The sequence below is a fragment of the Lissotriton helveticus genome, chromosome 10 (genome assembly GCF_964261635.1).
Source record: "Lissotriton helveticus chromosome 10, aLisHel1.1, whole genome shotgun sequence".
NCBI classification, from domain to species: Eukaryota; Metazoa; Chordata; class Amphibia; order Caudata; family Salamandridae; genus Lissotriton; species Lissotriton helveticus.
This window is the reverse complement of record NC_136071.1, coordinates 377,366,628-377,393,879: the sequence shown is the minus strand read 5'-3', so window position 1 is coordinate 377,393,879 and position 27,252 is coordinate 377,366,628. Positions and strand designations below refer to the sequence as shown.

Genomic DNA, 27,252 nt, shown 5'->3' with positions numbered 1-27,252 from the left:
CTATGGTACTATGGTAATCTGTGAGATTCCATGTAACCAAATAGCTTTCTGTAGGCTTTAATCCAGAGTAATAACAATCCATCCTTAAATTCCTTTTGACTTTTAACATATGCTTTTCACATAAATGCGGCAGGCATACTGCATTTATCGTACATTTTCATAACAAACAATTAGGCCTTTATCATTGGCTTATCACCATGACTAACCTACAACTACTGTGTAAGGCATACACTTTTCACCTAGGGAATCATCAGGTATACCATAATACAATTACACATATGCACAAAATGACAGTTGTCAAAACAATATAAACTCCCACGAAAGACAACCTAAAAAAGACTATTGCAGTGCATATCTTCTCTCAACAACTTAGTTTGGGTGGGACGGAAGTCCCAAAACCCTTGCCTACTATGGTAATATGTGGGAATCATGTAAAAAAAACTGCCAACAGGCTTTAGTACAGTTTAATAACAATCTACTCTTAGAAAGGTATTAGCTTTAACATATACTTTTTCAAAGTAAGTCAGTCAGGCCTACTGACTTTGGCATACCATTTCCAATACCAAAATCCTTGACTAATGTGGTAATTGGTGATATTCCATGTAACAAAATATCTGTCTATATTCTGTAAAACGACCTGATAACAACCACTCAGTTTGTAAGACATACTGTCTTTAAGAAATGTTTTTCATAATAAATAACCTATGCCTACTGCCTTTGTCAGAACTTTTCATATTAAGCAGATCAGACCTATGGCAACAAATAAGATTTTCCCCAGTGAACCACTCAAGCCTTTTGCTTGTCACCTTAACCGACTTAGACCTATTGTTCTGAACATAACCTTTCCCACAAGGCAACCATCAGGCACACATTCATACAGTTACAAAGGTAAACAAAATGACAGTTGACTAAACTAAATACTATCTCTACTTACAAGTACAAGCAGACATTCTCTACATCCATGGTTTGTGGCTGGGGTATCCAACATCAAAACCCTTGCCTTTTACAGTAATCTGTGAGCTTCCAAGTAACACAACATCCTGCTCTACATACTTTCATACAAACCAATAACAACCCACCATTAAATTGATTGATACTAACATATGCTTTACCAGGCCTGCTGCCTTTATTGCAGTATTTCACAATAAACAGATCGGCCCTATAGCTATGATCCTTGGCTTGCCACCATTACCAACTCAGTCCTGCTGTATTAAGTATACGCTGTTCCAACAAGCTAAAATGTGCAATACAAGCACTCATTTCAGTGGAAGCACACAAATCCAGGCCAATAAAATCCTGTAGTCAAGGCCCCAACCTGTCTAAGCTGCTCTTTTGGTAGTAATCTGAAAGTTGATCACATAAGGCTTGACAGCTATGCTGTCAAGCCAGACCTAAAAAGCAGCTCCACAGGTCCAGCCCAGCGTGTGGAAATTCCTGCTACACCGATGGTTAGTCTACCACCTCCGCCTTTTCTCGAAAATGATATTGAATGCTGATCCAAAACTGTCATCTACAGTATGAACAGCCATAAAAGGAAACACATGACCTTGATGCTGTATTTCTATTGGGTCCATAGACCTGGTGTATGATATTTAAACAGCAGACCGCACATGAGCAGTTTCAGTTCATCAGAAGCAGATCATTTTACGGTAATGAAAGTGGGGAATGATGAGGAGGATGTGCGGGGAGGGGAGGAGGGAAAGCAGAAATGTATACTTATATTTATTTTATATATTGCTATAGCCAACTGGGTTGTCACCACGCCAAACAAATATAATATTTTTTGTCTATGACATTTTAAGATTATTTGAAATGCGAAATAGAACAAAGTATATTAATCCAAAAGTCCACTGTTGTTTTAATAAAGAAGAATACAACACGATAGAGAATAGGAGCAAAACTGTTGTTTATATTTTATTGACGGTGCCAATATATACAAATAAGAATGTACTTTATTCCTTTCTGTGTGTTTTGTAGACTCTCGCATGTTGACCACAGTTTCAGAACCCAAGGTCAGTAGCATATAGCTAATTTAGATTGCAATTCCTGTTGATTTCTTCTTATCGAATTTGATTTTTTGTTCTCATGTGCTATGATGTGAATGTTGTTTAGATTATTTGTACATGCTAAAATAAATATGCATTATAAATGAATGACATATGCTATTTTTCAGACTGCCCAGTTTAAAAATATATATTTTTTTCAACATTAGATTGAGAAAACTTTATTTTATCTTTTAATTAGCAGGGGTGGCATGGGGTTCTAATTAAATTAGGCTGTACATTTAAAAGTGTTTAAGGGTCAGGAAAATACATCACCGATTTGGTTATTATACATGATCAATTATTTTCCCGTAGTTGCTCTTTTGTTTTTCAACTTGTTTTTCAAATAGTTTTCTTTATCTCTGTTTAAAATGCTATTTTTATATTCGCCAGATCGGGGTTTGCACGTCAAACTAATGAGCAAGAGTTTGCAAATGTATTGACGGTGTTCAGCGCCAAGAAACCGTCCGGTGAATGCCGCGCTTTATAAGTAATTTTTACATTACATTACATTACATTTACATTACACTCTGAAATACTAGCTAACCAATAATGACTTTTGGGGAAACAGGCATTACAACGCTGCTGTTACCACTCAGAGACTTTAACATGCATCTTTTACGCCTTTAACATGCATGCCTTTACAACAAATTAAAATTGTAAAGTTATGACTGGTGAGAGGAATATACATTGTACTTGTGGTAAGGGCATATGGGTAAGGGCATATGCTAGTAAGGGTGGTAAAGGCACTGGTGTGGTCAAGGCTATCGGCGTCGTTAGAGGGAACGGAGAGACCTTTCCATTACCTCTTAATGACCTGTTCTGCACCTCAGAAGAGTTGCCTCGTCGTCATCCTGTTAAGTTAAGGGGGACCGGGCCTCAGGCGGGGGAGTATTGATTTAGGGCTTTAGACTGAGGCTGTTTTTTTGTAGGGGCTGGGGATCAAGGGGATGCTGCACCGGGGTACTGCTTTAGTGTTCAGGGCAGGGTAAGGGTACTTTAATAAAGGAGGACGGTCAGGGTGGTCACGCTGGGGTCTAGTTTTAGGGTCAGAGCAGGGGTCGGGTACTTTTAAAAAAGGCTGGGGTGGGAGGCGCAGGGGACTGGTTTGTGGGCTGAGGGCAGGGATCAGGGAAATAAACTTTACCACACATAGGCCTTTAGCATATATGCTATTACAATGAAATTTGTTGTAAAAGGCATGCTTGGTAAAGGCATACTCGTAAAAAAATGTGTGGTAAAGGTTATGCGTGATAAAGACATCTGTGTTGTGACGCATGCGTGGTAAAGGCATGTGTTGCAACAGAATGCATTGTGCCGTCATACATCCTGACTTTTGCAATAATTTATGTTGCATTTATACTTCACTTTAAAAATCTCGCGCTGCATGAAATGTACCTCACAGAAAACAGTTAGTGCCATTTTCGTTTGCAATGTCATTGTGCACAGATGAGTTCTGAAAAAGGGTAGGTGTGAGAGAAAAAATTGATTTGTTTTAAAAGGAATGAAAACCATCAAATTTTGAAAAGGGTCATAATCAAAAACTTTGCAAAACTCATTGCAATATATATGAAATGCTCCAGGGAAAACCATGTAACTCTATCCCTATGTCCCAAATTTGATTCTAATGGAAAGTCTTTGAAAAGATGATTTGTAAACATAAACATTGGCTTGCAAGTAATATTCTTTTTGCTGCACTGGCAGGACTCTGCAGCAGGATTAGCATGGCTGACGAAGCCCTGCATTTGTTCATGAACTTTATTTAGTCATGTCAGGGCAAGATGGGTCTGATGGTTATTGACCAACTTTAGCAGGATGATTTACAGCTATTACCATGATAAGGATTCTGAATAGACTGCACAGAGGGTGCCTTAACATCACGCAGGGAGTTAGACAAGGTTGCATCCTGTCACTTACTTGCGTGACTTTGGATGTGGATGCAAATTTGCCAGGCAAGTTCTCCAGGGTTCACAGGACTTAAGAGCAGTTACGCAATCCTTGTAAGGATTTCCATTGTACCTTGAAATGCAGAAACCAGAAACTATGGTGAGCTCGCCGAAATGCTACAACCACCTTTTATGGCCGTGGCCTTCTGGGTGCAGCGGGCTCAAACAGTTGGTGCGGGAAAGAACATCCAGCTCGGGTAAGCCACTTATCACTTCAAGAAGTGTTATACTTTTAGAAAAAAGAGTAAGACGTTTTAATTATATTTAATCAAACCTGCGCGGTATCTTTAAGAAGTTCTGAAGCATTGAGTAACTTGGGATAAAAACTAAAAATACGATCCTACCACCTTCTCTGTTAAGCAAGGTGTAAAGAGATGCATAGGGAATTAGTTAAAGAATTATACATTTTAACCTAAAATTAACCAAGTGCTCAGACTTCATTCTAACTTTGTGTCAGTATGGGGGTGCATCTTACTTTTCTAGGCCACTTGCAAGAGTTGGGTCCCTGGGAGTTTCACTATTTCTGCTGTGCTCAGAGCCAGCGGGATTGGGCGAGGTACGGAGGCCATTTTGGAGGTGCATAGTTTTTCAGCAGTGGAAGGTGGAGAGAGGAGTTGGCTTAACGGCTAGGGCGGTTAACCTTGATTCTGGGTAACTGGGTTTGATAAAGCTACCCCAACCCCTTCCTCCCCTGAAAGCAACCCCAAGACCCGGCTCCAGCCAAACTTACCTGTCCGAGTCCACTTCCCTTTCCAAAGCGCCTGATCCAAGTTCCCGCCCATCCCAAACACTAGAGCGCATTTGCCTTAACCACCCATATGTGTGGTTAAGGCAAAAACGCATTATTCGGGCAAGCGTGGTTCCGGAACTCGTGGCTCTGGCTGCATAGTTCCGGAAGTTTTCCCTTCGTCTATGATCAATACCCTCCATCACAGCTCATGCAGTATAAGCGCATACGCTTGCATATGCCGAATGACATTGCATCGACTCATCTTGTTTTTTTATTTACAGAGTTTCATATAGCACTAACTTGACCCGAATCGGGTATCAAAGCGCTTTGCATAGGACCAGTTGCATTACATGAGAACACATTCATTTTTGTTAGGCACAGGGAGATTAAGTGATTTGCCCAGAATTACAGGATGTTCAGCGTCATTGCCGAGACTGGGTTTGGGGGAGTAGGTAAGGAATGGGCCATTTTTGGGGCTCAGGGCGGGGGGCTTGGGGTAGCTTTAAGAGCTGAGTTTGGGGGAGGAGTTCAGGAATGGGCCGTTTTTAGGGCTCAGAGTAGGTGGGTTGGGGTACCTTTAAGGGCTGGGTTTAAGGAAGTAGTTGAGGAATGAGCCGTTTTGAAGGCTCAGGGCGGGGATAAGTGTAGTATCCTTGCACTATTCCCTTTTATTATAGAATGTTCTGGCTATGATGCTCTGTGGAATGTTGGCAGTCTGTGGGCTTAGGCTGGCAGTTGGCTTGGGGCTGAGCAAAACGATCAATTAATCTTTTAAGCCGTTCAGCCAAGTCACCTTCATAGCGTTTAAAGAATGTGTGAAGCTTTTCTTTATATTGCCTCAAGAAAAAAAACATAGCGGGGACTTGAGGAAATGAAAGCGCAATTTTCACATCGTTATGTTTGTTTTCAATGGAAACACCAATTGTCAACTAAAACAATTTTTTCAACTGCGTCATGCAATGTGCTTGAGATTTCAACTGTCATTTTAAATCTTGTAAAATGTGCGCAACAAATACACGAGGCTTACCTTTCATCCTGAGCACTTTATGACGTTTTGGGAGTATACGTCATCTTCACGTTTGTGAGCAACGCTGTGCGCAGAGCCAAAGCAACGCTGTGCGCAGAGCCACTCAGTGCAACGTAGAAAACGTGCCACCATTTTGCGCACTGGGTTTAATTATCCTTGGTCACCATGGCAACTATCTTTTAAGAAGAAGCACGAAGAAGCACGTCATTTTGACTAAATTCTTCAACCAGGAAAGTAAAAGTCTTGTGGTTTTTCGTACTGGCGAAATGTTTATCCAGTCTGGCAGTGAGTTTAAAAAAAAAAATAAAGAAGAAAACTTACAGTACAAGTCGGAAATATTACAGCTACAACCTACTTGAGATCGACGATCTACTTTGGAGACCTCGGGTGAGAGACCGCTCACCGGAGCATAGACTTACTCTTATTGTATTTTGCTGGCCATTTTATAATGGAGAAAGTATTATGTTGCGGTATTGTGTGTATGACTGGCTGTGATATTAAGTAGTAGCGCTTTGGGTTATAGCGTGTTTGTGTTTCTATATAGTTTTTTTTTCGTGTGAGTCTGACTGGCTGATATCTTAAATTTCAGCGTTTTATGTTCCATTGCAGTTCTTTTTGGTACTGACACGAATTAGTAGCGTTTGTATTTCAATGTAGTTTTACACGCACTTAGTGTAGGAGCGGGTTTCAGTCCCGTGATCCTTAGGAATGGGTTTTAGTCCCATTACTCCGCTAGCTTTTAAAAATTGATATTAGTTTTGTTTGAGGGGGTGTAAGTCCCACCTTTATGTTTTTAGGGGGTGTCAGTCCCACCTAAATAGTTTTACACTAGGGTTTGAGTCCCATAGTGTCTCTTAAAAGAGAAGTGGCGTTTTTTTTCTACGTCACAGTCTTCTTATGTGAGAAGCACTTTAGAATGGGTTTTAGTCCCATTACTCTGGTACATGCCAAATTTTTAAGAGGAGGTATTTATCCCACCTTAGTGCTTTTTTTAGGGGGTGTCAGTCCCACCTAGGTAACGTTACACTAGGGTATGAGTCCTTTTAGTGTCCCTTAAGACAGGGGTGGCGTTTTTCTTAGCTACGTCACGGTTTTCTCATGAGAGAAACACATTACCATAGTCTTTGGTTTTATTTTTCCTGTTTCACATTCATAGTCCCTAGTTTAAGGTTTGGGTTTTGAGTCCCAATTGTTTAACGGTCCTCAATTTTTTTTAGGGCTAGATATGGGTCTTATTCTCTTCATCGTCTATTTTACACATATAGGTAAAAATTTGTTTTTTTTTAGTTCATATTTTCTTAATTCTCTGTAGACTTTATCTATTTAAGAAGCAATTTATTCCTATTAGAGGGATTACTATATTAGTCTTACCTTATTAGTTTCGTTATTATACATGTGGGTTTGCAGTCCCATGGTGTCTTTTACTACAGAAGTGTCTAAGGAAAAATATTTCTCTCTTTGTCTGTTTGCACTTTCTTGAGTTTAGTGAGCTCATTTATTAAAAGTGCTCAATATTTACATATTCTAACATTGTTCTAAATTAGAGGAGGAGAAGGATGGTGAAGTTGATTCTTTCTGTTCACTTTCCTTCTTCTTTTACAATTGTTGTATTTCTGTTTTCCCTTTCGTGATGTTAATTTTCATTACATCTCTGGGTTACAGATTTCTTTATATTTCTGTTCTTTGTTTCTTTCCCTTTAACTTTATTGTGTTCCGTTAGTAAAGAGAGAGGATAATGGAGTATCCTTGCACTATTCCCTTTTATTATCGAATGTTCTGGCTATGATGCTCTGTGGAATGTTGGCAGTCTGTGGGCTTAGGCTGGCAGTTGGCTTGGGGCTGAGCATCTTGCAGGATGTTCCTGTTGGGGTCTTTATGGTTTATACTATCTTATCTACCTAATATCCAATAAACCATTTATCAACATCACCTGCTTGAGGACATCATTACTACAATAAGGTAGGGTTTTTTATCATTTAGGGCTTAGGGCAGGAGGATCGGTGGCACATTGTTAGGGCTCAGGTCTGGAGGTCACTTTCGGAGGGGTCGGTGGCAAGTTTTTAGGGCTCAGGGGGAAAGGTGGTCAGGGTACTTTTAAGGAGGGGCACGTTTTTAGGGCTCAGGGCAGGGGGGGTAGCTTTAAAGGCTGGGATTGGGGGAGTAGTTAAATAATGGGCTGTTTTTAGGGCTCAGAGCAGGCAGGTAGGGGTTTGTAATTTAGGGCAGGGGGCAGGTATGGTACTAGTAATTTAAAGCTAAGGTCGGGAGGGCAGGTAGGGTTTTTTTAATTTCGGACTTAGGGCAGGGACAGGTGGGGTCTTTGCAATTTAGGGCAGGGATCGGGGGTCAGAGTAGAGGCAAACTTAACCACATATACACCCTTGCCATTCTTGCATTTACCACAAGATTGTGTGGTAAAGGCATGTGTGGTAAAGGAATGTGTGGTTAAGTTGCATTTGTGGTTCATGCTGCGTGGTAGAGGCACGCGTGGTTGACCCTAGCGTGCCTCTATCATACCAGCCGCAGGAAGGCTTTAGTCAAAGACGCACAGGCACGGATGACAGTCACCGACATGCAGAGAGCGATGGCAACTTTTTAAGCCTGTGTAAACGTTCCTCCCAGACCATTTTACATTTATACATAAAATAAATAAAGCATTGGTTCAGCACCATACATCCATTGCTTGCTTCTAGTGCCATTCACGTTTTGGCTCCACCAACAAGCAGCATGCACACAGCGGGGCAGCCCACTCTGGCCATTGCTTTCTTTAAAATATCACCCACAATTTTAATCAACCTACAATTCAGCCATTGTTTCTTGAAGTGTCAGGCATATTGAGTGACAGCATTTAGCTCCCCATTACCATTATTATCAACCTCCCAAAAAAGCAAATCTCAGATGCAGCATTAGTGACATTAGTCATGTACTTCATATTTCTTTTGTATCTGTGCTTGGCATTGTTTTTCCACATTTAAACTGTCATCACAACCTAGAATAGTACATTTTGTTAATAGTCCACACTTTGCTTCACCTCTCAGCTTTTTGTTAATGTAGTAGAGCCCAGAAGAATTCCCATTTGTTGACCAACATTGCCTGGGCAATTCCTTTCAAGGAAAACCCTATTGACATCTGAGGTAAACCACTCATCTCTGTAATATCGCCAAAATATGTGTAATGAATATTAAAGAATTGCACCAATATTTCGAAATAACTTTTTAAAGCAATCCAGTATTAGAACAGATAAAACAATGGAATAAGATTAGAGAAGATAAGCATGCACACACATTATCACAAAGTGCATTTTTAGAGTAGTCTAAATCAACATTAATACTTTTCAGTTTCTAAAGAAATAACTCAACATTAAATAGTATAATTCTCGATTTAGCATGGGTGAATGGCATGTTGTCCATTTCACTGTTAATCACATGCCACAAATCATCGTGTGGCATAAAAGGCCACTTTATTAGGACAGGTTTGCAGTTAATTCAAATGCAAATACAACATAGTATAAACCTCATTAATGAATGAAATTCCTCACAAACCTCCCTCCCTTAAACAACTCCCTCAAGGTCTACAAACCATTCCACAAACAAGTCCTACTACCCTGAAATCTCATTCTTTCTTCTTTCATTTACTGGCCCCTTTGCATCCTCACCCTACCAAGCATCCCAGATGAAACCTCCATGTCCTGCTTAAAGACCCAAGCTTCATCTTCCCTCCACTGTACTGCCCCTGAGAGGTGCGAAGTCCTGCACCTGACTCTCCATCCCCCCAAACTACTGCCATCCAGGAAAACCCATAAGGGTGTTTTTCTGCCCCCCTTCCCCCAAATAAAGACAACTGCTGTGGCCAGCTTTAGTTATAAACTCCTTTACACCACACCTTCCCATTCCACACTTTACCCAGTATGTCCTTCAATTCCATCATGTAATAAGCATTGCCAAACTGAGACAAATATATGCCAGCATCCAAAAAAACATTTATTTGATACAACCATGCAATAAAACCTTAATGGCAACTGACATGCAAACAAACTCAATGCTCTGTTCAACTTTCTCCTTGCCTTATCATTAGCTGTGTGTTTGAAGGCTCCCCTCCAATGTCTTCTTGGCACAAACTCCATCCTAATTAGATATGTCCCTAAAAACTTACTCTTTCATCAACATTAAAGCCTCTTTCATTTGGTGCAACAGCATTAAACTTGAGAGTCTAACCTAATCATTCTCCCCCAAGTGTATTAACAAAATATATGAGCAACCCTTTGTGTAGACAAGTCCGCTATGAAGGCACTATACTACCCCATTGCATACTACTTCTTCCCCAACATATCACCTCATGTCTGCTACTCGATAATTTGAAGCTTCTTCCATATATTTTCAGATCTGCATATTTAGCTGCCCATGGTACAAAAGAATGTCACATTACCCATGTCTCCATCTTACTCCTCAAGGGGTCATTTACTTATCCTGTGGCAAAAAACAAGAATATGCAATGTGAGACCACAAAGAAGCTAACAAATGCTTCTATTTTATTTCCTCACATACCTTTCACAACATTTTGATTTCCATCTGCCTATCTGTCTTACCTATCTCCAACTCCAACCAAGGTTCACTGCTCTGCTTCGGTGGCTGCTCCAATTCTAAATGAGTATTGCCCATAACTTGGACACAATTATAGCAAACATTTTTAGAACACTCTTCCAGCTACCATCTTTCACGTCGCCGGCACAAATCCGGCTGGAACTGGGCATCTGTAAACAAACATTGGGTAGAATGATGAATTTCCTAATGTGGTGCCACAAGCTGAGGTCATCAAAAGAGGGGAGCTTAGCAGGACACCTATGGTCCGATCTGAAAACAAAACGATGGCAAGCGGGGCATCAATATCTGTCAAATGGGCAAAAAACCTTAGGCCTGAGCGATGTATGGGACTTGCATGTCAGCCTAAATGAGTTTAAAAGACTAGCAAAAAAAAGCACAAAAAAGCTTTCCTCAATGGAAGACAAGGCAAGCCTTGCAAGAAGAAGCCATGGTTGGATGACCCTCATCTCATATGATCAGCTGACACCTGAGCTACTTAACTTGTACTTTCAATGCACGCACTAAACTCAGTTTTCTAAAATTAAGATTGGGGGTGATAAACTTGTCTTGCCACCTTCACAAATGGAAAAGAGAACAAGCCCCGGATACATGTTGATTTTGCGGCAAGCATAGGGAAGATATAATTCATGTTGTGTGCCTGTGCCCCAGCCTCCTGAAAGAAAGAAGGCTCCTCCTTCAGAGGGCCTGGAATAACAAGGAAGTCAGATCATGCAGATCTGCAGTATTGGCCTGCTTCGACCCATGGAACACATATTTAAATTGCGCACTGGTGAGGTTTATGGACTGCGCAGTAAAAAAACTAGGGAAGGCGATATGCCGATCGCTAGCTCAGCCAGAGGCGCAGATGCTTGGACCTCCACAATAATGATAATCACTGCACTGTGGGCACCCTGAGAAAACCGGTGGGAACTGCAAAAGTACAATCGACATAAATAATGGGCTGCGCGCACAGGCTGGACACCTTTAGTCTGCAAAACACAATCCTGGCCACAATTATTTTGAAGGGATTGTCTTCAAAGGTGCAGGGCACAGATAAGAGAGTCTGGACACATGGCATTCTTTTATTACTGTTACCAGGGTCCTGCTTCTATCCAACCCAATAAGTGTCACATTTTTACTCATAATTTTATCAATTTAATAAGTATCAAAACGTTTTATCTTTTATATTGTGCAAAGGTTTTTTTAAATCATGCAATAACGTTTCTTTCTTTCTTCTTTCTTCTTCCTGGGTCCAAACACAATTTACCCAAAGCCATTCTTAAAACTGTTAGCAAATGAAAAGGCGTTACCTTTCTTCCTCTCTCATGATAAAAAACTTCTTCCAGCCTCTGTCCATGCAATTGCTCAAATCTCATCCATTCCTTCACTGGACAAGCCTCTGCTCTTCCCCCTTCTCCTAACAATACCCATCTACCCCTGCCTATCAGATCAGTTTTTGAACTTCTTAATCATATCCTCAATTTCACTCCCTCCAAACGAACTTCACTATGAAGCACTCCTGCTTTCATCTTCGAACCGATTAACTTCCAACCCTAAAAGCACCAAAAAACACCCATAGCATGGATAGTCTAAAAACAGCAACTTCAAAGAAATCATAACAGCATTTTGGCAAAATTTCCAATATGTGCTGTAATAGCTGAAACGTTATCAGATCTATCGCCACATAAATGGATCTGCGTTCTCTCACCCAATTACTCAAAATCCTCTTTAAAAGTCCTCCCTGTGCCGGATCATGAGCCCAGAACAGCTTTCAATAAAATGACACTCCAGCTACTTTCCTAGCTGTTGTAGTTGGAGATAAACCTTTGTATATTAGGTGTAGAACAAAACGTTTCAATGTGCATTCACTACCTTCATGCTCCTCAATATTCTGCATCTTTGCCTTTGCCTTCAACTCAAATCAAATCAAATCAAGCCATGCATGTTGATAACTTTTTCATGTGGATTCTGCTATCAACCTTTACACAAGCTCAATCACTCTTACTCCGCCCATGTCCAAATGTTGTGTGGTAACTGAGTCTTCAAGTCTTCTGCTCCTGGAACTAGCATTCGAAAGCTTTGCCACTGTGAAGGAGATAAGGCACACCTGGCACATGCTTTGCCTAAAAGACAATATTTAACTAAAAACATGAGCATGAATGGTATCAACAAGAGTACATTTTTAGGTCATGTGCTTTTTGTTTGTTCATCAGTTCCACCACAGTTATGTTGTCCACATTGAATGTCCCTCATCTGTTGGATAATTATTTACCCCATACCACTAGTGCTACAACTAAGGGAAAGAATTCCAAAAAAACAATGCTTTTGCCCTGTCTCAACCAATGCTCTGGCCATTTCTCAGCAATCTTCCTACAATCCCAAAAAAGACCAAAACCATTTGAGCCTGAGGCTTCCGAAAAACGTTGTACGGCCAAATTGTGTTGTCTTTCAAGAAAAAACATAGATAGTCCATTACATTCTTCCAAAAAGATTCTTCAAATACACAAATCAGCTTGTACTACCATTGGAATTTCTACTTTATAATGTGAAAGACTTGCTCCTGACATCGCAATGCCCAATCTTCTACAAAATGTTCTGCCCTCTTGCACCTCTCTTCATGCACAGTTTAGAAAGCCCAAAAGCTTCTGTCCCTTTCTCAATCCCATCCATTTCATGCCCATCACTTTATCGAGAAAGTCTCTTATTGAAACCACTTTACGGAGCAACAATATTGCTACCAATTTCTGTGTATCCAAAGCTATAACCAAAAACGTCAGTACTGTATATCGGCCTTCTGTTTTTTTCTGGAGCTAAAAATACTCTTAACTCCAATGCCATGTCCTCAAACTGTTATAATGCTCTGTCTGCAACACTGTCCTTTCATCCTCTCTTAGTTTTCACTCCTCCCATTCATCACTATCAGCACCATAATCCGACAACAATTCATCCTCCCCATGTATTTCCTATGCACTCATACAAGAACATCCCCCACTTCCAATTTCTCCTATTCCAAAGTAGTTTGTCTTGTTTTGTGCTCTGTGTTCAAACGATCTCTGGTTGCAGAGAGGGCCATCATCAAACCCATCCATATCTTCAGGACAATGTCCAAGAGCCGCTCTATGCCCTGTTGGCTTCATTTCCTCTTCGCCAAACTCACTTTTTGGCATTGAAGAAGTAGTCTCCTCTACACTGCACCAACCTATAGGCCCTCCTTCACCATGTTCCCCTTTAGGCACCCCAGCTCGTATTGTGCCTGCTTGTCCTTCTTCCTGTTCTGGGACCCATATCCACTGACCTCTCTGAGCTGAAATGAGTAAAAGATAGTGCCTCTGTTGAGATCTCCTTTCCCTCCAACCAATCCTGTACGTATCGTACATTCCTTTCCAGTTGACCTTGTCCTGCAATTTCCTCCCTTTTCCAGCATAATCGTTCCCATTCTGCCTCTGTGTGCTTTAAAGCCAGCCTCTGCTCTTTTATTTGTGCCTCAACACCTATCTCTTGCCATTTGATGTCTTGTTTTGTGGTAACTTCTCCGTAAAGAGCCAACTTTTCAGTATTTGGGACCACAGGGACTACAAGTCCCATCGTGGCCACTCCAAACTCATTTGGGGTCTGCTGAGCCACTGCATGCATCAATTCAGCGCCCCCTGGCTGCCCGCCCTTCATGTCACACTCACTTCTCTCTGTTCTTACAGAATTGTGCTCCCGCATGTGCTTATCCTTCCCCCACTTCGTGTGTTCTCCTCGCCTCACTGATGTCCGCTGAAGCACACCTAACAGACTGCTGTGGCACTGGCTCAAAGTTCTCATTGGGTGTCAAAAATGGGAGCCGCTCCTCATCTGTTCCTTGTGGCACCGCACACACCAGTAATCTGTGCCTCCTGTGTAGAGGTTTCGCTTCCTGTTTACCAGGTGTCATTTTTTTACTTTTTGATAGCAGCCCCTCAATTTCTGGACCTGCCCCGAGGAGGAGAGCACACCACTATTGCTGCTGCCACACCCACTGAAGCTTGCTGCAGTGGGTATATAATACCCAACCATGCCTGCTCCAATGTGCCTGGATTGATTAAATCGTCTCTACCTGTGGCACATAAAAGTGTGCAGCTTCTGCAGCCATTCTTTCCCTCTTTCTAATGCTGTCTCTCGACACAAATGAAACTTTATTATCTCTTCTTAAAAAAATTGGCCTAAACCACTTAGCGCTCACTTCTCTAGAAAAATCATTCCCTGTCAGGCTGCATGGTGATGGAGTCAGCAAGAAGATAAACTCCTCCTCAAAGTCTTAAATATCCTGTTCTTTAATCCTGGCCTTCCCATGTCACCTAGCCTATCTCCTGCCTATACTTCATGACCCTCTTCATATCACAAAGATTCCCAGGGGGAGATTGGCTTAGCCTGTCACTGCCCCCAGGTCTCATCAATGGCAGCCCTTTCGAGACAGTCCCCCAAATCACCTTAACCACCACAAGAGAACCAGTCAACCATGGCTGGCATTGTTGTGACTGGTCTATAATGTGCAATTTTGATTTTAATATTGAGTATGGTTCACAAGTGTGATTAAAATTGAAACTTGGTGTATGTGAACCCTAAATCGATTTTACTTGGGAGGAAAGATTTCTTCCTATTTGCACTTTTTTGGTCCATCCTTGACATACACATTTCTGTCTGCACTTTATCCTTTACAGTGGGCAAGTTTCATTCTGTTTACTTTCACAGGCGAGAGAGATCCCGATGATGAAAAACGTGAGCAAGCCGGGGAGAACCAACCAGTAGCCCCTCTGGTGGTGTGTACATGAGGGACTCTCTCGCCGTTACACACATTTTACTGTTTCCACATATACTTCTCTATTAAGGGGTATGTTTGTTGAGTGATGACTGATAAACAATTCTATTAACTTGGTGGGGTGGTTTATACTGGATGAACATTACCTGTATACAGAGGATTGGAGGGCATAGAGTTAATGCACTTCTCCTTTCCAGTATCACAAAAAGGAAATAATATGGTGTGAACCCCTGTTTTTGTCAGATCTTTTGTTGTTCTTGTGCTTTCTTAGGTAAGCCAGTTTTGCAAGGATGGAATTAGGGCAGCAGTTGTCAGTGCGGTAAACAATCTTGATCCACATGCCATTTTTTTTACTTTGTTCCTGCCAGTAATTACACCAGTACCACATTTGGGAAATTGAACTTTTGTGTAATGGGATGCAACTGAGTAAAATCAATTGAGGAACTTGTTTCAGAGCCCTTAGACTTAAACACTGTGCTTCTTCTTTAGATGTATTACTGTTTGCTGTGCACAGATCATTTCCATTTTCCTACCAGAGAATTGATGCATACATATATTTTGTAATATGGTCATGATGTTACTACAAAAATGTGAATTAAAAAACATATATATTCTTGTGTTTGTGCTGGCCACCGCCCCACATGGCCACCTGCTGATGGAGCTCTGAAGCGCTGGGGCCATTGGAGGTAACAACTTTTGGCCCATGAGGCCTCCAAATCCCACCTGTGTTGGGAGTTTGGCTGTAGCAGCCGCCAAGCAGTCCATTTCCCCGCTTGGAAAAACTGGCCTGGTGGGTGACAACAATCCGGCAGCAACGTGGGCTGCAGGACTAGCGAAGCAGCCCATGCTTGGAATATGGCAGAACCACGACCTGCCTTTACAATGTAGTAACTACCCCGACTGCGGTGTTACCATGCATTCCTTTACCACGCAAGTCAGTACAATGACTTGCTTTAGAAGACACGTTGTTGGACTGGTGTTTTATTTTGAGTCCAACATCTTCCTTACTGATACACTGACTGAAGTTGAAATAGTAATTTACACTATTCCAAAGTCTAGCGCTCCCCCTAAGGCAAGTCTTAAAGACTTGTGTGGTAAAGGAACCCCTGGTAACGTCGCAGTCTGGGTAGTGATTGCAGAGTAAGGGCATGTGTGGGAAATTCATGCAGGGTTCTGTCATACATTCCTATGAATACTCTGCTACAGCTGCACCCATCGCATCTACCACTGTACTCTATGCATTAGCTTGGACTTTGTGGCCCTGCGGCGGGCCCTTGGGCCCAACGACTTTTTCCATCCTACAGCCGTGAAGGCATGAGCTTCATGATCATCTCCCTTCCATCCAGAGGAGATGCCAGTTTGTATCCCACGGGCCTGCCCAAGAGAGGCAGGCTCATCCACAATAGGTGGACCGCGTGATTGAGGAGTAGCCCGTGTTCCCCATTCTGCCTGGTTATCGCCTTCCGCTGCCTACATCGTAGTCAACAGTGGTAGGGGCCCGAGACAGCCCCAAGATCTGCAGTTCCCTTTTGCAAACATTTTGGGGCCCCAGACCAGGGGCCTGTCTAGAAAGCCCAGATCTACAAGTCCTTGGGGACCAGCCTACTTGAGGCCTTGTTGGGGTACTTACCAAGGCAGGATGAGGCCCTCCTCCTCCCTGCTGTCTTCTGGTCTTGTTGATGGCCCAACAACCACTACCCCGTATTGTAGCCCCGCTCCTCCACATATGGAGAGCCTGCGTGATGAGGTCATGTGGTGAGGAGCCAAGGAGGGTACCGCGAAGCCTGGGGCTGGCTTGTTTGCCACGCTGTGCTCGCTGCCCAGCCTTGAGTCCTGGACGGGCACTTCCTTGCTCTACCTCACTATTTCTGCGCCCCTTCTGTGTGGGGCTGTGCCCATCTGGCTCCTCTCTGACCTGCAGCACGAGCATGGAATGGCATGGCCAGTGGGGACCCTACTGGTGGGATTGGTGCATCTGGGGAGCAGCGCTGGATGGGCTTTGGGGAAGTCCACTTGGACTTTGAACCCGCCGGGGTCAGCTACTCTCTCTGCCTAGGACCCGGTGGGGGAACACACATATCTCCATCACCAGCGGCAGCCTCCCGAAACTGACCACCTGCCTACCTCCTCTTCTGTGGGCCTCCTGGAGCACCCTTGAGCCCCGCCTGGACTGACCTTCTGGCTTGGCCTTTTTGTCTATCCTGTCCGATACCGGCCCGCATGCTCTGCCTTAAAGCCTACCTGCTGTGACTCAGCAATTCCGTCTGCTTGCTTCACTGGGGCATACCTGTAACCCCCTGGGAACCCGAGAGCGTGACCTTTATACCTGTGTGTGCCTGGAGCTGTGAGATACCCTGGGCACCAGACCCTTGTGCCTGGCACCGGTAACTATGCTGGAATTCTCAGAGGGGAGCTAATTTTTTACACACACTCGCCCTATCCTGCCTCCTGAAGCCGGTCTGCTCTGGGTGCCTGCTGCCAGCTTCCTCTTGTCATGGCGTGACCCACGTATCTGGCTACTAGACCCGCGCCTGTCCTGTTGGGGAGCTGTGTTGCCTTCTCCCACCATCAGCCCAGCAATGCCTCCTGGTAAGTCTACCTGACAACTGCACTTCATGGAGAGGATCTCACAATCACTTTACTCGATTGCCCCGCATACTCTAACCACCCCTACTCGGGCCGCTGGCCCTTGAGACCCCACAGTGGATAGCATCATTCAGGAGAGCACTGATGTAGGTCTCCGCCTGGAGGCTATGTATGCCAAGATGATGGACCTCACAGAGAAATCAAAGTCTATCCAGGCTGACATAGCTGGCTTTAATGACAGAGTGGAGGGAGCGGAGCACTGCTTGTCAATCGTGGAAGAGTGGCTCAGCTGGGATTCGGACCAAGAATCAGAACTGTGGCACCTCTGCAATACAACTACCAACCTTGAGGACAGGAGCCACAGGGACAATCTTTGTTTTTTCAGATTTCCAGAACCAGGGGCAGGTGTCCGACATCCATGGTTTTCTGAGGGACCTCCTCCCTATATTTATAGGGCTGACCTTCTCCCCTTCTCTGGAGATAAAGAGGGTCCATTGACTTTGCCCACAACGTTCAACAGCGCTGGGGTGGGCGTGGTGTGGTGTGGAACCTCATGCATGATGAGTTCAGCCACAGAACTTGGGCAGAGAACCCTACCAACTATTAGAACCCTCTGGTGCGGCAGTTGGAGTGCTGTCGCTGTTGGATGTGGTGCTAAGGAATAAAGCTTTGCTTACCTCCCATGCTGTGCTGTCATTTGTTATTCAAACTTCACAATACTGGCAACGCTGGGCGGGATCAAGAGTAAAGCACCACAACAAGGTGAGATGCTGTGTGTCAGCTGAAACGTTGGTGATATCCAGCTGCTGGATCTGGTCATCAGTGGACTGCTGATCCGGGTGGAGCGGTTGGAACTGTCCATTAGCGGAGTGCTGTTCCAGGTGAATGCTGTAGAGGCAGCCTCTCTTCGCTTGTTTACTTTGCCATAAGCTGGTTAGGCAACTCCTTTCTGCGGCCCAGACCCATGGCCTGTATGATTTTGTGGGTCAGGAGATCTGTATTGCTGCGGACTACTCCAGGAAAACCAATGGCAAAAGAAGGACATTAATTATGGCCTCTTCGAACCCACACGCTTGTGAATCATGAAGGACGGCATGTCCAGAGACTTCCTTGACCCCCAGGTATTGCAATCCTTTCTGGAGTGTCTCCAGGAGATGGACATGGCACTTTTGGACTCCTCAGCAGGGCCCCTCTCGGAGGAAATCCATACCTTAGAGCATGAGAAGCAGAGCCCCCGAGAGGGTAGATTCACAGACAGGTTGCAGGACAGCCCTGACAGGAACCAGAGAGGTAAAGATAAGGCCATCCGGTGGTGGCAGAGCTTACACAGAATTGAGGATGTGACAAATCCTGCTCTCTACTGGAGCCGGCCCCGCCTGGGGACTGAGGAGCCACCCGCCCACCCCACTTCAATGTTGGCTGTTGGCGTGACCCGCAGCTGTTTTCCTGTGGCCTCGAAATTATCTGGATGGATGGATGAGTAATGACATTGTGTTTGAGAGACTTCCCCGTGGCCCAATGTTATGCTGTTTCATTGTTTATTGGCTATATTCCCATGTTCTGTTGGCAATTGCTTACACAGGTTGTGGCCTGTTGTCCCCGTCCCTTTGCCAAGAACCTATCATTGGTTGCTTTTCTCCTGCTGCAATCCTTGCCCTCTGCCTCCATGTGGGGCAGCTCTACGGCACCTCTCCCTTGTGCACTCTCCATGCATAAAGAACGCAGTCTCTTATGTTAGCCTAGACCTATTGCTTTGCCAATGCTTGTTTTCAGCTTTCATAAATTGACCCAAAGGTGTCCTTTAAAATCCACAGATTTGGGTACGGGTGTTTCAGAAGGTTTACAGGTGTGACTCACGCAAAGGGTGCCACTCATATGTTTACCAACAGGACTGGCTTTAGCGTTGGTGGCGGCCTGTGTGACAAGCTTTTTTTGCGCCCATCCCCAGTGACCTTCTAATCCGCGAATTTCCTCACTAGCACCCTGCAACAGTGCCTCTTGTCTCTCCATAGCTCCTCTCTCACATTCATTTGTTTTGTTTTAGAGTGTTACTCATATCATTGTAGGGTGTCAGAGCATTTAACATCACACATATTATACAAAAACAATGAATGATTTGTGTGTAAATCATTGTATAAGAAATGTTACATAAAACAATGAAGACTACAAGGTGTAGGTATTACATGGCATCCATAGTAGTAGGCAGTTTATTTTCAGAGTGGTCTGGAGAAACACAAACTCAGGGTTTAAAACATACCACAGTGGTTGGGGTTGGTTTTACTAATACAAATGTATTTTTAACAAATTGAACTCTTTTAAGCAACATTTGGATAATGAAAGACTGGGAGACAATATTACGTACTAACCTATAACATGCAGTTTACATGCATGTCTATGATGATAGTTGATAGGTCACTGATCTAAATTAGGATTGCAACTTATGAATTTCAAGTAACAGAAGGATCTCTGTGACAAAAGCAGTAACCCACTGAGCTATCCACATGAAATACAGTTCTGTGATCTACATGGTACCAGTACTTTTGACAAAAATTGATTTGCATTTTAAACACAACGCGCAGAAAAAGTGCTCCAATTACTCGGTCTCCCTGCATGACCCGGTGCCCTTCATCCAACATCTCCCACATGGCCCGGGTTGGTCTCAGTAATACTACACACCCCTGCAAGCAAATACACCGGCCCGCCTGCCAGTCGTTGCGGCCGGCATGACGGGCGGGTGGGGGGAGAGGGGGTGGAAATGGGGTCGTCCCGGGAGGAGGGGGATGCGGGAGGGGTTTGTTAATTAAAAAAAGATAATATAATTTAAAACTTAACCTACCATCCTGCTCCGCTGCCACCTCAGCGTCTGGATGGGTCTGACTCCCGCCGTCCTGTGCATCATGATCAGCCAGGAAAGGCGGCCTCCCTCCCTCCCCTCCGCCAATCACAATGATGCTTAATGGCAGCGTTGAGATTGGTGAGGCGCAGCAGTGCGCGCCTCACCCAGGTAATTTTCTCTATGTATGCTGCTGCATGCAGCATACATTGAGAAAAAGGGAGAGTGGCCAGTCCTGCTCGAGGGCAGGGGGGAGTGGCTTGCCCACTGCTGTGCATACTGACTTTTTGGTTGGCCCAGCCGACCAAAAAGTCAGTATGCACAACAGTGGGCAAACCACTCCCCACTGCCCTCGAGCCGGACCACCCACCCCTAACAAGGCACTTCTGCTTTCTCGCTGTGCGAGAAGGCAGAAACATAAAATGGTAGTTATTATCATTTATGTTTCTGCCTTCTCGCACTGCGAGAAAGCAGTGGGGCAATGCCTCCACACCCCAATGGGGGAGCCGCCACTGGTGGAAGGAGACTCTTTCGTTGAGGTATTTTGGTCTGATGTTGTGGAGGGATTTATAGGCATGGGTGTGTAGCTTGAAGGTTACTCTCTTCTCAACGGGGAGCCAGTGGAAGCCTCGCAGGTGTTGGGAGAAGTCCTCATGTTGTGGGATGCCAAGGACGTGTCTGGGCGCGGTGTTCTGAATGGTCTGGAGTTTGTGTAGCAGGGATTTGTTGATTCCAGCATAGAGGGCGTTTCTGTAGTCCGTTCTGCTTGTTATGAGTGCATGGGTGTAGGTCTTTCTGGCTTCAGGGGGATCCACTTGAAGGTCTTGCAGGGGATGCAGAGGGTGTTGAAGCAGGGGGTGGCGACGGCGTTGATCTATACGGTCATGGTGAGGGAGAAGTAGAGTATGATGCTGAGGGTCGGGTGTGGTACGTAGGGGTGGGGGGTGCCGAGGTTGGCTAGGACTTCTGTCTTCTCCGAGCTAAGTTTCAGACAGCTCCTAACTGCAATGTCTTTCATTCCTTCCTGGAAGCTGAGTCTGGTGGTTTTGGGCTCCTTCATGAGGGAAACCTGGGTGTCGTCGGCGTAGGATACAATGCTGAGTTCATGGTGTCTGACAAGGGCGGCGAGGGGGCCATGTAGATGTTGAAGAGCGTACGACTGAGCGATGATCCTTGTGGTACTCCGCAGTTGATCTCTGTGGGTTTGAAGACGAAAGGTGGGAGTCTGATCTTTTGGGTTCTGCCGGTGAGGACAGTTCCCTGTATTCCTGCATCGTGGAGTCTGGCTGCGAGGGTGTGGTGGAGATGGTTTTGAAGGCTGAGGAGAGGGTAAACAGTCTAAATAGTTTCAAATATCGAGAGGACAGAATATCGACTGTCAAAAATATAGCGCTACAGAATATCGATATGCAGGTAAGAAATATCGTTTGTCATAGATTCAAAGTTAGTAATATTGTCAGTCATAATATCGTTGTTAAAATATTGATTTTTTTGTGTTTTAAATGTTAGTATATGTGTTAAAAGTATATATTATTTTTGTAATGTATGTTTGAATTTTTTTAAGTAATGAATTTTATGTTAAATTCTTTTTGTGTATTTTAGTTCTGTAGTGGGTTGTGGGTTTATAGGGGAATAGGGTGGGAAGTAATTTAATTATAATATATTAATTAAGAATTAATTAATTAATATTTTTGCATTTAATATTTTATATTAATTGTGTAAATTAAGTATTCGTTATAAATTCATTAATAATTATTAATAATGTATTGCTAAATATGTTAATTGTGTTTAAAAAGGTATTAATTCGTTATTTATTTGATATTAATTATTAATAATTAATTTGTTAATATGTTAATTGTGTACTTTTTTTAGAAGTGGGTTGAGTGTTGATAGGGGAGTAGGGTGGGAAGTATTTTAATTTGTATAATTTTTTAAAAAGTTATTTTATAGTGTTAATTGTGTGAATTAATTTATATTGATGTTTACTAATGTTATTGTTAATTGTTATTAGTTATTTAATTAATTGATAATTATGTTAATTGATTAATATTTTACAATATTGATGGTGACGTTTATAGGGGAATATGGTGGGATAAAAAAATGTTTTTTAATTAATTAATTGTTAACTATATTACAGGAGTGGGAATAGTAAATTATTCCCACCCGCTATCCAACACTTTCCCATTTGTTGCACTCGCTGGAGTGGGAATAGTAATCTTTACGCACCCGCTATCCAACACTTTCCCTACAGTTACACTCGCCGGGAGTGGGAATAGTAATTTTTACCCACCCGTTATCCAACACTTACCCTACTGTTACACACTCACTGGAGTGGGAAAAGAAATGTGTACCCTCCCACTATCCAACACTTTCCCTACTGTTACACTTGGTGGAGTGAGAAGAGTAAATTATTCTCACACGCTATCCAACACTTTCCCTACTGTTACACTTGCTGGAGTGGGAATAGTCATTTTTACCCACCCGCTATCCAACACTTTCCCTACTGTTGGACTCACTGGAGTGTGAATAGTAATTTTAAACTCCCACTATCCAACAGTTTCCCTACTGTTACACTTGGTGGTGTGGGAATAGTAAATTTTTCCCATTCGCTATCCAACACTTTCCCTACTGTTGCACTCTCTAAAGTGGGAATAGTTATTTGTACCCACCCGCTATCCAACACTTTCCCGACAGTTGCACTCACTGGAGTAGGAATAGTAATTTTTACCCTCCCGCTATGCAACACTTTCCCTACTGTTCCACTTATTGGAGAGGGAATAGTAATTTTATCCCCTACGCTATTATACTGTTATAATTAATGTAGTGTGAAATATTATTTAAAAAATATTAATAATTGTAATAATTCAATGTATTATATATAATTAATTTTTATATTTATTTTGCAGGTTTATTGAGATATATATATAATTATAATTTAAATTATATTTTTAACATTTTATAATTAAATGTATTAATTATGTTTTAATATTATCAAGTTAATATATATATAAAAAAATAATTATGCATGTTTAATATTTTTTTTACATTACATTTGTTTTTTATTAATTGTAACGTTTAAAAAAAACTAACTATGTTTAATTTAATTATATTTATAATTTAATTAATTTTATATTATTTTTAAGACATAAAAAAATGGATATTTTATACAACGATATTTTGGTTTCGCTATTTTGGTACTTACCTTTATGGAGATAGGAAGTCGATATTTTGTCCATTGATATTTTGGACACGATATTCTGGTACCTCGATATTTTGACTGACGATATTATGTCAGTGATCCGCGGAGAGGTCAAGTTAGATGAGGGCTGCGGTGTGGCCTTGGTCGAGGAGCATGCGGTGGTCGTCTGTGGCGGCAAGGAGGGCGGTCTAGGTGATGTGGTTGCTGTGGAATCCAGATTGGGAGGGTTTGAGGATGGAGTTCTCTTCAATGAAGTTAGTCAGCTGGGCATTGATAATCTTCTCTGTGACTTTGGCTGCAAAGGAAAGGAGAGAGATGGGTCAGTAGTTCTTCAGGTCCGTCCGGTCTGCAGAGGGCTTCTTGAGATGGGGCTTGACTTCTGCGCACTTCCAGTCGTCTGGGCGAAGTGCCGGATTTGAAGGTGGCGTTGATGGTGCGTCGTAGGTGGGGCGCTATGGCGGCGGCGACTTTGTGGAGGATATGCTGAGGGCAGGAGTTTGTGGGGTCCCCTGAGTGCTCTTTATGGTCGTGGTGGTATCTTCGGTGGTGACCAGGGTCCAGGCAGTGATGGTGGGCCAGCTGTCAGTACTGGAGGGAAGGGTGGTTTCTTGAGTCTGCTCGCTGAAGTTGTGGTAGATTTTCAGGTTTAAGTAGGAGCCAAGCTTGTTACAGAGGTCTAGGGAGGGAGTGACGTCTGTGGCTTCGCTGTGGGGCTTGGTGAATTGCTGGATGATGTTGAAGAGTTACTTTGAGTTGCTGGAGTTGGTGAGGATTTTTTTCTGGATTAAGGACTTCTTTGTTGATCGTATGCGTTGGTGGTAGCCTGTCATGGTGTTCTTGTAGGTGGTCAGGTCTTCCATTGTTTTGCTGTTTCTCCATCGTTTTTTGAGACATCTGCAGGAGCGTCTGGCTTCTTGGAGGTCGGTCCTAAACCAGCTGGCCTTCAAGGAGCATTTTCTGTTGGTGGTGTGGAGGGGTGCAAGCTTTTCTGCGCAGTTGGTGTTCCAGTGGTGTAGTTTCTTGGCTGCAGAGTGTGCATTGGTCAAGGCGGGGGGTCGCGACTGAGGGTGGAGTTCAGGTGCTCCTCTGTGACCTTGCTCCAGTTCCTTCATGGAGGGGGAGGAGTGGGCTTGAGAGCAGTGGAGGTGTTGAAAGAGAAGTGTACTCAGTGGTGGTCCGTCCAGAGGGGCTATGTGGTGTGGCTGAAGCGGATGTTGTTCCCACTTGCAAAGATGGGGTCAAGAGTCACATGGTGCTGGGTTAACCTGCTGCCGGGGATTGAACAGCAAGCCTCCGTGTTCCGTAGTTAGCTACCCTGGCTGCTGCGCCAAACCTCTTCCATGTGTTATAGAGTGGAGTGGTTGTATGTGGTGTGGAATTATGTGGGTTGGATTGGAATTGTTAGTTGTGGCATTGTTTGTGTAGTGGAATTATGTGGACAGTAATTATGTAGTATTGGGTGTACTGGAATTATGTCGAGTGTGATTGTGTGTCATGAAGTGTAATTATGTGGCTTGGTATTTTGTGTTGTGGAATGGTATGTAGTGGGGTTTAACTGTGTGGTGTGCTTTTAAAGTTTGTGGCAAGGTGTGGAATTCTGTGGTATGGATTGGATTTATGTGATGTGTTGAGTAATTGTGTTGTTGAATTGAAGTATATGTTTTTTGTCAAAGTGTGGAATGGAAATGTGTGGAGTTGAATTGTGTGGTGTGGAACTGTGTGGTGTTGAGTGAAATTATGCTGATTGGAATTATGTGGCATGGTGTGGAGTGTATTTATGTTGATTGTTACTAAGTGGCATATAGTGGAATGGAAATATGTGGAGTTATTTTTTTTGGTTTGCAATTATGGGGCATGGATTAGAAAGATGTGGAGTGGAAGGTGTGTGTAAATTGATTGTGTGGTGTGTAGTTATGAGATGTTTAAATGTGTTGTGTGTAGTGGAATTATGCAGTGTGGATTTGTGTGTTGCATTTTTTCTGCTCCGCAAGAAACGTCTTCTGATGTCTCTGCAAACACAATGCGTCTCAAAAGGCACAAAGTGTCCTGGGAAACGAAAATCAGAAATTGACCTCCCTACTATGGCCTCACAGTGCTAGACCATGCCTGTGAGCTTCAGGGCACTCCTCTCCAGGGACTCACAGTGCTGGGTCATATCTACATGGCCCAGGAATGGAGACTCTTCTCTTCTGAGACTTGCAGCATTAAACCATGGATGTGAGGCCCAAGTCAGTGGGGCCTCCTCTGATGGGCCTTGCAACACCAGCCAGTAGATTTGAGGACCAGGGGATGGGACTCAGCCTGGGGAAGGGGACCCTACCCTCCCATTGGCCTAGCAGTGCCAGGCGATTGCTGGGGAGATAGTGGAGTGGGACCACACCCCCTTTGCCTCACAGCACTAGACCATAGATGTGAGGCCCAGGGGAAAGCTCCTATACACTCCCTTGACCCTCACAGCTCTGGATCATGAAGGGGAACGTCTAGAGAAGGAAACCCCCATTAAATGGGCTTGCAGCGTCAGACCATTGTTGCGAGACCCAGTGAAGATGGGTCATTACACTCTGTTCCACTCTCCTGGGCCTCCCCGCTCTAGATCATGGTTGAGAGGCCCAGGGCAGTGGGCAGGAGGGTGGCACTCTAGGGCACAAAGCCATGGTCCAGTGCTGCAAGGCCCAGGGGAGTTTGACTCCCTCACCTACACCTAGTACCGAGCAAGGGGTATTTGGTGCCCACAGTACCCAAATTATGGCAGTATGTTACTGTGCAGGACAAGGTTGATGGGACACTTTTCCTTTGCACCAGGGCCATGGCACCATTGCTATGCAACTTGCCTCTCTTTCTTAGGCCTCACAGCCATGTTTTAGCACTGTGAGGTTGGGGACAAATTCTCCCCTGGGCCTTTCAATCATGGTTGGATATTCAGGGCAGGCAGTTCCCACCCACGAGATTTGAGGCGCTGTTTCATGGCTATGAGACAATGGGGGGAGCTCTCTCATCTGCTTAGCTATCAATAGTGCAGCAGGAGCTGGGTGTCCAGGGTTTATGGATGGCAAGGAGTCAGTGCACCAGAATTATTTTTGTGTTTTACTATCCAGCTTCATTTACTTACATCAGAGCCCATACTATGCCACTGGTTCCTTCTCCCATGCACCTTATAGCCATGACCTAGAGCTGTGAGGACGAGGAAAAGCCTATCCTCTCCTAGGCTTAAAAGCCTTGGTCCAGTGCTCAGAGACCCAAGTAAGGGAGCCCTCTGTCCTAGGCCTCCCAGCACTGAACCATATCTCTGAGGGTTGGAGTTATAGATAGCATAGCAAGTGCAGTGTCACTGTTGCCTTGTGGGGTTTTGATGGTCAATGCACTTAAATTATGGTTGTATTTTACTGTCCATTCAGTGGGTGGAGTAACAATTAACCTTGTTTGCCCAGGGCTCAATGCACCACTTATACGGCACAGGTTACCCTCCCCTCTCAACCATGTCCTACGCTGCAAGGCCTCGCGTCACAGGACCATCACTGTGAGATCC

At 43.7% G+C, this 27,252-nt stretch overlaps 1 protein-coding gene across 1 annotated transcript in view; it reads left to right on the top strand.

Annotated features, from left to right (window-relative positions):
- Window positions 1–1,616: 1,616 nt before the first annotated feature.
- Window positions 1,617–27,252, top strand: part of LOC144784060 (cytolytic toxin-alpha-like) — a 153,234-nt gene continuing 127,598 nt past the window's right edge. Inside the window, exons 1-2 of the mRNA XM_078662754.1 lie at window positions 1,617–1,649; window positions 1,978–2,012. The gene's annotated coding sequence lies outside the window, so the exon portion shown is untranslated. The remainder of the gene's footprint in view (window positions 1,650–1,977; window positions 2,013–27,252) is intronic.